Genomic DNA, 11,068 nt, shown 5'->3' with positions numbered 1-11,068 from the left:
TACTGTTGTATTAGTTTCACCATCTTCTGTAAAAGTTTTAGGTAGAGATTCATGGTATCATTGTTCTCACATTAAATTAGCACATGGAATAGATAATGAAACTGTAGAAATTGTTAATAATGATGAAGAAGGAAAAGAAGAAGAAGAAGAAGAGATTGTGTAATTTGAGATCATCAGTCAATTAGAGTCTGTGGTCAGAAAGTTCAGTAAGGAGAGGACTGTTCCAGCAGAAGAGGATGTTTGGATGGAAGAGGACAGAGATGAAGAGGATTCAGGATTCAGGATTTATAGACTTTGTATTAAGACTGATGAACTTATGAATTGAACTGATAAAAACTTCATTTTCATGGATTTTCTTGAAGAAGAGGATTAATCATGGACAATTTGGATTAAATAGTTTGGAAGTTTTGGGGTAATGTATATAGTATCACTACATACTCATATGCATCCAACATTGCACATAAAACTATCAAGACCTTCGATGGAGAAAAGAAGAAGAGGAAAAACAGAAAGAGGAGAGAAGATTTCCTAGAGGAATGAAACATTGTAAGAAAAAAGGAGATCTACAGGAGATCTGGAGTTTTGGTAGGTATCATACATCCATCAGTAACATGTTGCAACACAATATAGCAAAGAAACAACATAACAAATCAGATATATAAGACAAAAACATGTTAGGATACTTTGTGTTCCTTATGGAATGAGACAATGTATAATACTAACAAAGTTAGAATTAGCTATAGGATAAGTAAGTACTAACAAGAGATAGTTAGTTACTAACAAAGATTAGCTAGTTTTTAGATAGATGTAGCTAGACTAATACACTAATATCTTAGGGTTAGTTTAGAATAGTTTAGTGAAATAGATATGGTATTAGATTAGGTTAGAGGATAAGATAAGGTACTAATGTACATTTCAGTGCAGATACAACAGACATAACAAATTTACATTACATGAAGAACATATAACATACTACAGATCACATATCACAAATAATGTAAATAGTCATGTAAATAGTATGTGTATATTGTAAATTGTATTATAGTGTAAGTATTGTATATATGTAAAGGGTGTACATATGTATATTTGATATGTATACATTATGTGTACATGTATATATGTATATCATATATGTATATATTATGTATGTATTGTATGTATAATATGTATGTGTATAAATGTACATTCTGTGAATACTTTGATAAAATTGAGTTGCAAACATTCGAATGTAATTTGCATAAGGGAGTTTACTGTTTTGTTTTAATTTTGATGTAAAGACTTATGCAATGTTGTGTTAAAATGTATTTTTCCAAAATGGTTTGCATTTATTAGTTGGTAGGATATTTCTGTATTAGAATAGGAGTTATGTTTGATGTTTGTTTTGACTTTTGTGTTGATATTTCATATTTACTGTTGATTTTGTTGGTTTTGTTGGAAATTTTTGCAGTTACTTGTTGCTTTATGCTTTGAACTATGTAACTGTTCAATGTATTTATATTTTTACCTTTCCTTGTTGAAATCCCTAGTGTAGGGTAGAGTAGGATAGTGTTAGATAGAATAGAGTTAGTGTAGGTTGTTTGTTATTTTGGGTTAGAATTTTAGTTTAGTTTGTAGTGCACAAATACCAAAATTTTGATAATTTTGGCTTTGTGCAAAGGGGGGAACTGTTATGAGTAAGATGAGATTAGCTAGCTATTAGGAATTAAATTGTACCTAGCAGGAAGGAGCTGGAGCTGGGAATTCCAGGTTGGAATGAAGGAGGAGGAAGTCTGTCTGTGCCCTGAGTGTGGACTCCATTAGTGGTAGGCAAAACTGTTGCCGGCCTGGGAGACCTCAGAGCAAAGGACACCCTGTTCCTGATTTCCCCTGGGATCCTGTGTGGTGTGTCATCTAGCAAAAGGACAAATCTACAGAGCCAAGAGAGGAGGAGAAGTTCTAAAACTGGAGGACAGTGCTTCAAGCAGAACCCTCTCTACCTGGTACCTGAGATCATCTTGACTCCTGGCATCTAGAGATCATCAGTGGATTGCAGTGAGAATCCCAAAGCCACTAAGTCCTAGCTGTACTCAAGCCTGGCAGGTTCCAAGTTTGAGGCAGAAACCCAGAGACTCCATTTATAGCTCCTTGGGCCCTGTTAGTTTAGATCACTAAGTTAGTGTAGAATAAGTCCTCCCATTGCCCTGTGGTTTTATCCTTTAGATTTTAAGTATAGAAATCCTTTCCCACCTTTTAGTCTAACATAATTAAAGCTGTTAAGTCCCTTTTACCTTGTTAGCCTGTTACTATACTCTGGTCTAGTGGAAGCTGGGAGACAGTTAAGATCAACTGCCATTCCTGTGGAAATCCAGTAAACTCTGATCTCTTCACCCTGGTCCAGTCTCTCATAAATTCTAGAGTGTTCCCACAAACCACTTAATTATTGTAATATCTCTGGTGACCCCATTACCTCACTTATATTTTCCTACAGTTCCCAATTCCCACCCATATCTGTAGTTCCATTGCAGTGTACTGGTGGAACTTGTGAAACACAAGCCCAAGATCACTGATGATCAACTCAAGGCTGTGTGTTGAAAGCTAGCCAACTGCCCCTGGAATCTGATAAGGACAGTTAGATGAGAAAGAAAAAAGCGGAGATGATCTATCAGCTCATGGCTGTGGCACCCCCTGACCAGCAGCATGGAGTTTATTTATGTTGATTTTAAGACTCATTTCACACAAAGAACACCAAGAAACTTCGCAGTTGTGCAGAAATGACAAATTATGTCATGTCAAAAGAGCATCAGTGACTTCAAGGTAGAGATAGCCTGGAATAGAACAAGGTCCAAGGTTGAATTCCAGCCGCCTTATTATCAGAAAGCTAATTCCGGGATACTTTTCTCCAGTGGAAAGCCCCTGCTGGATCAGGTTTTGTCTAATTTTGACCTTGAATGTCTAGAATCAGTTTTGAGCCCAAGCAGCTTAATTTTCTGCATTTTTGACCAAGAGAGAAACTGTTAACCTCTTAACTGTTGGTTTGCTAAGAACTTAAGGTTTTCCAATAAGACTATAATGTTTTCAATAAGAAAAGGTGTGGATCATAAAAGGAGTCAAAAGAGGAGTCTCAATGGCTTCCAATAGGTGTCATCACTGTTGTGAGGAAGATTATTTAGTATTTATGTAGGAGACTTAGCAGGGAGGGCTGGAGAATTCCACATGGAATGGGGAAGCAGGAAGTGGCTTGCTCTCTCTCTGAGAAGGACTCCGTGGTGGTTGGGACAAGCTGTAACTGACCTTTGAAGACCTAAGAGCTAGTGGATTTGCACCCTGATTCCCTGGGATCCTGGAGAGTGGTGAAGGTTGACAGCAGAAGACACTGCAAGGCGACACTGAGTAGGGAAGTGATCTGTGAACTGGTGGACAGCTTTCAGACTTCAATCCCTACCTGGCTACATCAGTTCTGGAGGAGTTGGTTCCTGGCATCCTGTAACATCCCTGGAACAGTTGTGAGACCCCAAGTTCAAGCCCCATCCTCAGGTCCTTAGCCAAGCTGTCAAAACCTGGCTGGAGCCAGGTTGGCTAAGGAACTTTCCCCTTTTGACTCCAGTCCTGGGTTGTTAGACATAGTTTTACCTAACCCCCTTTCCAATACCCTCATATTATTATTATTAAGCTGATTCCCTGTGTGTTTTTAGTAATTTTAGGTCCTCATTGTTTATATGTATTAATCTGTATTTATTCCAGGCTGGGTGGGGCTGAGTGACAGTTGGTCAGGCTTAACTACCATTTCAGTCAATGGTCTTTCCCTTGTAGTTAAACCTGGTTCCCTGGCTTGTAAAGTCTTTCCCATTGTCCCTTCTTGTGTCCTATCCACCCACAGAGCCCATATTTAATATTTAAGGCACCTTCCCTGGTTTTTCTCCATTATATCACTGGTTTCACTGCCTTTGTGGACAAATGCTGCAAAGTGCTTTGCTGAAGATGTATGGAAATCTTTTTTCTTTTAATGCATCTGTCCCTGAGAGTTGTTGATGACAAATGAGCTCAAATAAAGGCTCAGTCAAGAGAACTTAGGTTTCTCAGGGAGGTTCGTATTAAATGTATTCAGAATATCTCACTTCCTGAAGAAAGGACCCAGTTTAAATTTCAGATCTTTATGGATAAATGTTTTCTTTGCATTTGCTGAATTCATTACTGCTTTGTGCTTTGTTTTGAATTAAATTAATACCCTCATATTATTATCTTTTAAATAGAGATCTCTTTACAGAGGAAGGGGGACTATGGCTATTGGACTTGGCATAGTTTAGTTTACCTTTTTAATTTTAATTACACATATGAAAGATGTCTCTCTAGGAAGGGCTGGAGGGGATGATATATTGGGAGATGTAGGCAATGTAAAAACAAAAAGAAATATCAAACTGTCATTTTTACTGAATATTTAAAAAACTTTTTGTTAATCATATTTTTTGTCTTCTAGTTGACCAGTGAAAGGAGACAAAGATAAAATTGCAGACCCAAAGTTAATAAAACAGGGTTTTATAATAATTAACAGTTATCAAAACATCAATTTTGCCTTAATTTTTTATACTTCCTCAGGGTTGCAATAAATAACAAAGAAAAGCATAAACTGTTATGGTTGTGGACTAGGACTGATCTTTCTGTGGTATGTGATGATCACTTATACCACATGATGTTACCCTCCTTGAATTTATCTGTAGTGCCCACCTTAAAGTTTTCCCCAGACCAAGATTTCTAACTCCATACTTATTAATTCATGAAAAACATCACTAATTTTGAATGGATTATAAGGATATGAAAATTTGGATTCCTTTTTTCTTTTTATTTGATAATATGTATGAAAAAAATATCAACGTGGGTCCTGGAAACAAGGATAGTTAATAGGCAAGTTCCAGAGAGTCACTAGATACATTAATATTAACAAGTAGTTCTCCAAACAAATATACTCATGAAGCAGTTTTAAAAATCTATATTAAGAATTTCTCCATTTTCTTAAATCTAGATAGCCTTAACAAAATAACAAACTAAGCCCTGATTTGCTGTGTTTACTCAATTCTAATGATCTCACTCTGAAAATTTCATAATTGGCTTTTGGGGGCCTATTGTGAGTTGGCTTGAGCAAACCTCTTGACAGAATAAGGGACCAGATGTGTGGCAGAGATGGGGTGTGTAATAAGGAGGTAAAGTGGCTGATAATAAGGGAGCTGGTGGTACAAGTGAGTCACCTGGCCAGGGAGCCTATAACTACTGTAGCTGGTCATTTGAGACTGCCAGAGATGTGTAGCCTGAACTGTGATGCCCAGTCAGTCTCCCTGCTATCTGTAGGCTCCTTTAAGGTGGAGAGTGAGGGGCTCCTCCCTGCTGGAGTGAAAGCAGAACTTAACAGGAAGTGAAGCTCACACATCCTGAATAAAATGGATGCTTGCCCAGTACCTCCTTTGAAGTCAAGTGGTTGCTATTCTCCCCTCTCCTCAGCCCCTTAGCCCAGGATGATGTTATAAATAACTATAAAAGCTCACAGTTTCAGGCTAAGGGTTTATTTAAATACAGAAGAGAAAACTGAGGAAAGAGGGTTTAGGGTTTGGAGAAGCTGTTGCTAAGGGCAACTGGCTAGTGTTGGCAATGGACCTAGAAGGTAAAATCAGGCTGAGGGAACCAGCCCCTCAGCCAGAGATAATTTTCACTGCCCTGATGTTATGTGATCCACCAGCTAGACAGATAAAGTAGATGAATTGGTTTAGGGGTGTCCCTGTTGCTAGGCTGACCTAATCTAATTTCCTGCCCACGTTCCACAACCCAACCTCCCTTCAACCTCCCTTTCCCCTCATGGGGTCCCCAAGGGAAGTCCAGGGGGTAGCTGGGTGTCTGGGTGAGGTCCAGGAAATCAGTACCTCCAGGTTGGTTCAGCAGGGGTATTTATAGTCCCAGCTCAAACTGTCAGGTCTTGGGACTGGCATATGCTGGGCCAAAGTTCCATTCTCCTAACTGCCAGGATTGCCTAGGGTAATTTGCAAATGCAAGAGATCTCGCATCAATCCTGCATTACAGGTGGTGTCCCATGAGGAAAGTGTCAGAATGGAAGAATGGGTGATCATGGTTGTGGATGGGCCTATGGGAAGAGGAGATGCCTGTATTTGACTTCTCTTGTCCTCCTTTGTGGTGGCAGACTGGTCAGATCATGTTGAGGGAACCACTGTACTCTTGCAGGTGCCTCTGGTCTCCCCATCTGCTTGCTTGGTCAAAATTTAGTTGTATTGTGCATAATAGCCACACCCTGGTAAAACCATATTGGCAGATGTGCTAAACCAGGTTGAGGGTAGCTAACAGCCCTCAAACTCCTTGATGAGTTATGGAATTAGCTACCCCAAGCCTGTGAAAACTTCTCCTGACAGTATGGGCAGATGAGAATAATTTGTCCCAATAACCATGAAGGTAGCTAAAGCAGTTGCTCCAGAGCAGTTAGGGCTTGCTCAGACATTGAAGATGCCAAGGGCATCCTTGGCCATGACTACTCATCTTGACTTTGATGACTCTGGAAGACTTTGTGTAATATATATATATATATATATATATATATATATACATATATATATGTATATGTATGTATATATATGTATATTTGTGTATATACTTGTATGTATATACACATACACTTCATTTAAATACAATTCATGTGTAAGTGAAGACAAACAACAATAATGATGAATATTTTCATTAATAGAAAATGTGGGGGCAGAAGTGTGAGGTCATGGCATGGATAATGCAGCTGAATAATGAGAACCAAACTGGACAAGAGACCCATACTAAGGGATCCAAGCTGAGGTCAGGGCTACAACCATTTAGAAAGAGATATAATAATGAGGGCTAAATCTCCTCATTGGAAGAGAGAAACCAAGTTGTAAATAAGAAAGGCAGCTAGGTGGCTCAGTGGGAAGACCCCTGGGTCTGGAGTCAGGAAAAGCCGAGTTCAAATCTGGGCCTCAGATATTTATTAGTTGGGTGACCCTTTGGCAAGTCACTTAACCTCTCTGTTGGCCTCAGATTTCCCTACTGAAAAATGGGGATAATAGTTTCCTTCAGACTTCAGCACAAATGCCATTTCCTCCATGAGGGATGGCTTGCTACCTGTCCCTTGCTATTAGTGCCTTCTCCTACTCCATTTATTTCATAGAGACTTGTCATGTCTTCCAATAGAATGAAAGCTCCTTTTCCTTTTTTGTCTTGGTTCCTAGCACAGTAGCCATTTTAGAAATGCCTTTTGATTGATTGATTGATTGAAGAGTAATAACCAGGACCTTTCCTCAGAAAGTGAGCTGTAGGTAGAGAAGGCTCTCCATGAGGTGCCACCTTTTAGCAGGTGACTCATGTCATTTAAATAGTCCAGCCATCTGGGAAAGCCCCAGGTCCATTAGGGCAAGATTTTCATTTCTCTCAGCCTAGAAATGTTGAGTCAAAAAAACGTGATAGAACTTATTCTCAAGGTAGATGGAGGACTCTGTCATGATGCAGATGGATATATGTGCTCATCTTGGAGACTCAGGGCTTCACTGTTTGCTTTTTCTACTGAGCATGAAGTTAAATGGATGTGTGTTAAGTACAACCAAGGTAATAACCTATTATCTGCAGGTACACAGAGTCCTAATGGGTAGAGTACAGTTGAATATTATTGTGTATAGTAAGAAGAAGGAAATGGCAAACCACTCCATTATTTTTGCCAAGAAGACCCCAAATGTGGTCATGAAGAGCCAGGTATAACAATAACAAAATTGTAGGTAAAAAAAACCTCTTGATTAGGTACTCAATAATAAAGCCTAAACAGATAAGATGATTGCCTAGGAGATATACCTTTCTCCACTGAATTAGTGAAAAGGGTTAGAATTTACTGCTACTCCTCACATAATAAGAAGTGAAAAGACACTAAAAATTTGAGGCTTGTGGAGAGTAGGAGGGTCAATCTGAACTCTCCTCAAGATTCTAAACCCTTTTTCAACTGTCAGACCCTCTGCAATAAGGCTTTGCAGGGCTGACATGCACCCTATTTGCACTACAGGAGGCACCATTGAGAGCAATGTGTATTGTGCCTTTGCAACTCTGGTTGTTTAGGCAGGGCATTGTACTATGAAAATTCCAAACCATAGACTGGATAACCACAGAGGGCAAGGATTTCCCCATCCTTCCAGTGGAAGAAATACTGAAGTGTGAAATACCCAAGTGAAAGATACCTAGTATTTGGTATGGTTTAAGAACACAGTGAAGCTATTTGTATTTCAAGTGAAAAATAATCAGTATGAAATTTTATATATATACATATATATTTTAACTCTATGCTAAGATAATATTAAGATCACAGATAGAACTGGAAGGGAACTGAGAGGTTACTTTGTTCAAACCCCTCATTTTATAGATGAAGAACATTCCTGAGAGGTTAAAAAAAAAAGAAAAAGAAAATGCACCTAAGAGAAGTGACTTGTCCAAGGCCTCACAAGTAGTAAGTAGCATTTGAAAGTAGATCATCTGACTTCAAATTCAGCAGTCCTTCCAATAAATGAGGCAAGTAAATGAGGTGGGTAATCAAAAAAGGAAATCCAAGATCTGGCTTCAAGACACTTACTATAACTAGGTGACCCTGGAGAAGTCTTCTCTCTCTAAATCAGTTTCCTGATATGTAAAATGAGAATAATAATAGCATCTCCCTCCCAAAATATTGTGAAGATAAAATGAGATACCTGTGAAACACTTCATAATCTCATATCTCTATATACATGTTAACTATGATTAATTTTTGTCATAAGTGATACAGCAAGGAATGGCAAATTAAGGGTGTGTGTGTATGGTTGGAGAATGAAAGCTAAGCTCAATGAGTCTATACTTCAACCTCAGCCCTATTTATCACAATCCCTGGACATTTTATCACTTTAACCACTTCAGAACTTGTCTGTTTTAAAATAAAATTTTGCACTTAGTATCTTTCCCTACTTTGCCTCTTTTCACTAAAGGAGGGGCTATCAGGTCACTAGGAGGGAGAAAAGAAGAGGTCTTTGGAGAGGGTCATGGGGAACAACTGTTATTAATGGACTTGACTGGGATGAAAATCTAGCAAAAGAAGGAGCAATCAGAGAGGTAAGAGAAGAAATCAAGAGAGAAAAGTATCATAAAAACATAGAGTCAAGGATAAAGGATGATTTACAGCTTGAAAGACTGTAGAGAAGTAAAAAAGGAGAAGATTGAAAAAAGTCATTTTATTTGACATTATTTGGCAAGAAATCATTGGTGACTTTGCAGAGAGCTATTTCAGTTGAATAAGACCAGACCCCATACTTCAGAGTGTTAAGAAGAGAGTGAGAAAAAAGGAAGTGGAGGCATCATATATAAATGGCCTTCCCAAGGAATTTAGTCACTGAAGCAAGGACTTTATAGAATAAGAGCTAATGGGAAAAGACATATAAAGTCAGATTTTGGGGGGACTGAGGGAGACACAGAATATTTGTAGGTAGAAGGGAAGAAGCCAACAGATAGGGAGAGATTAAAGATGAGTAAGAAAGTAAGGATGATAGAGGGGAAAATCTTCTGGAGAAGAAAAGGAAAAATTGAATCATTTGTGCATGTAGAGGGGTTTGTCTTTACAAAGAGCAGGATCACTTTTTAATGTTTCAGAATTTGAAGGAGCCTTAGGAGATCTGAGCAATATGAGATGAAGAAAAGAGAAGACAGAACTCAATGAATGGACTCATAACAGCAGGGTAAGGGCATATTCTTTTGTTATTCTTTCTTTATTGGCAAAGCTTTTAGTGTTTCCCCATATAGTGATGTCATTTTGACCCTCTTCAAGTATGAAAGACAACCACCAGTACTTCTCTATTGCATATCATCCTAATGGTTGGTTTTTGATATGTTTTAAAAAATCTTAATTAAAAAGGGTCCTTCTATGTCCAAGCATTATAGGGCTTGGAGCATAAATAAATACTATACTTCACCAAAGGCTTTCCCTCCCTATATCTATTGAGATAATAATAGTTTGAGGTACTTTTGTTTCTTATATTATTAAATATGTTAAATATTTTCCTAGTGTTCAATCATCTTTGCATTCCTGGTATAGATCCAACTGGATCATAGTGAATATTTTTTGGGGAGTATGACACTTTTTGCTATGATTTCTTTCATTCACAATTTAAAAATAATTATTCATTACTGATATTGATCTATAGTTCTCTTTCTTTGATTTAATCTTCTGTAGTTTAGCTATTATGATTATATTTTTGGACATAAAAGGAGTTTAGTTGTATTTTCTTTCTCAATTTTTGAGAATAATTTGTGAAGCATAGGCATAATTTGTTCTGTATATGTTTGATAGAATTCATGCATAATGGAGCAGAGTCTATCCTTTCCTCTTTCTCCTTCCCATTGGACATTTCTAGCTCAAGTTCCTCTTGTGGTGTTGGATTCATATCATCATTTCATTAATCTGAATGTTTTATTTTTGTAGATAAAGTCACATATATCTTCTGAGATCTTTATTTTACTGGCAAATACTTGCATCTAGTACATTTTTCCTTCTACTCTAGTGTGATTTCACCTTATTTTTAATTTTGGTTATTTTATTTTCCTCTCTCTTCTTTTTAATTAACTTGCACAGAAATTGTAAAAAGATGTTTATATTTCATTTCTTCTTGTTCTTGTTCTTCAGATCCTTGAGAAGGTAAGATTTATGGAAAGTGGGAAAATAAAATAGTATAATACTAAAGCCTAGATATGACAGATTCTCAGAAGATGGGTGAATCTGCTGAAGAGATTTCACTTTCATCTCATTCTGTATTGTCTGAGCAACAACCCAAATTCTAAGTCTTCTGGCCAGACTGGGCATGATGCCTCATTCTCCTGGTAGTTCAATTTTCTCCCCTGATAAGGGTATAATTCTGGCAAGCACCTTGACAAGAGCAGAAGGTGGATCACTACTTTTCTCTACGGGGTTCTAAAAGTTGTGGCTTCTAATACAATTTTGTTGTATTTAGTCATTTCAGTCACCTATGACTCTTCCTAACCCCATTTGAGGTTTTCTTGGCAAAGATCTGGAGTC

The sequence above is a fragment of the Gracilinanus agilis genome, chromosome 6, assembly GCF_016433145.1.
Source record: "Gracilinanus agilis isolate LMUSP501 chromosome 6, AgileGrace, whole genome shotgun sequence".
Classification (NCBI taxonomy): Eukaryota; Metazoa; Chordata; class Mammalia; order Didelphimorphia; family Didelphidae; genus Gracilinanus; species Gracilinanus agilis.
Note: the sequence above shows the minus strand (reverse complement) of the source record.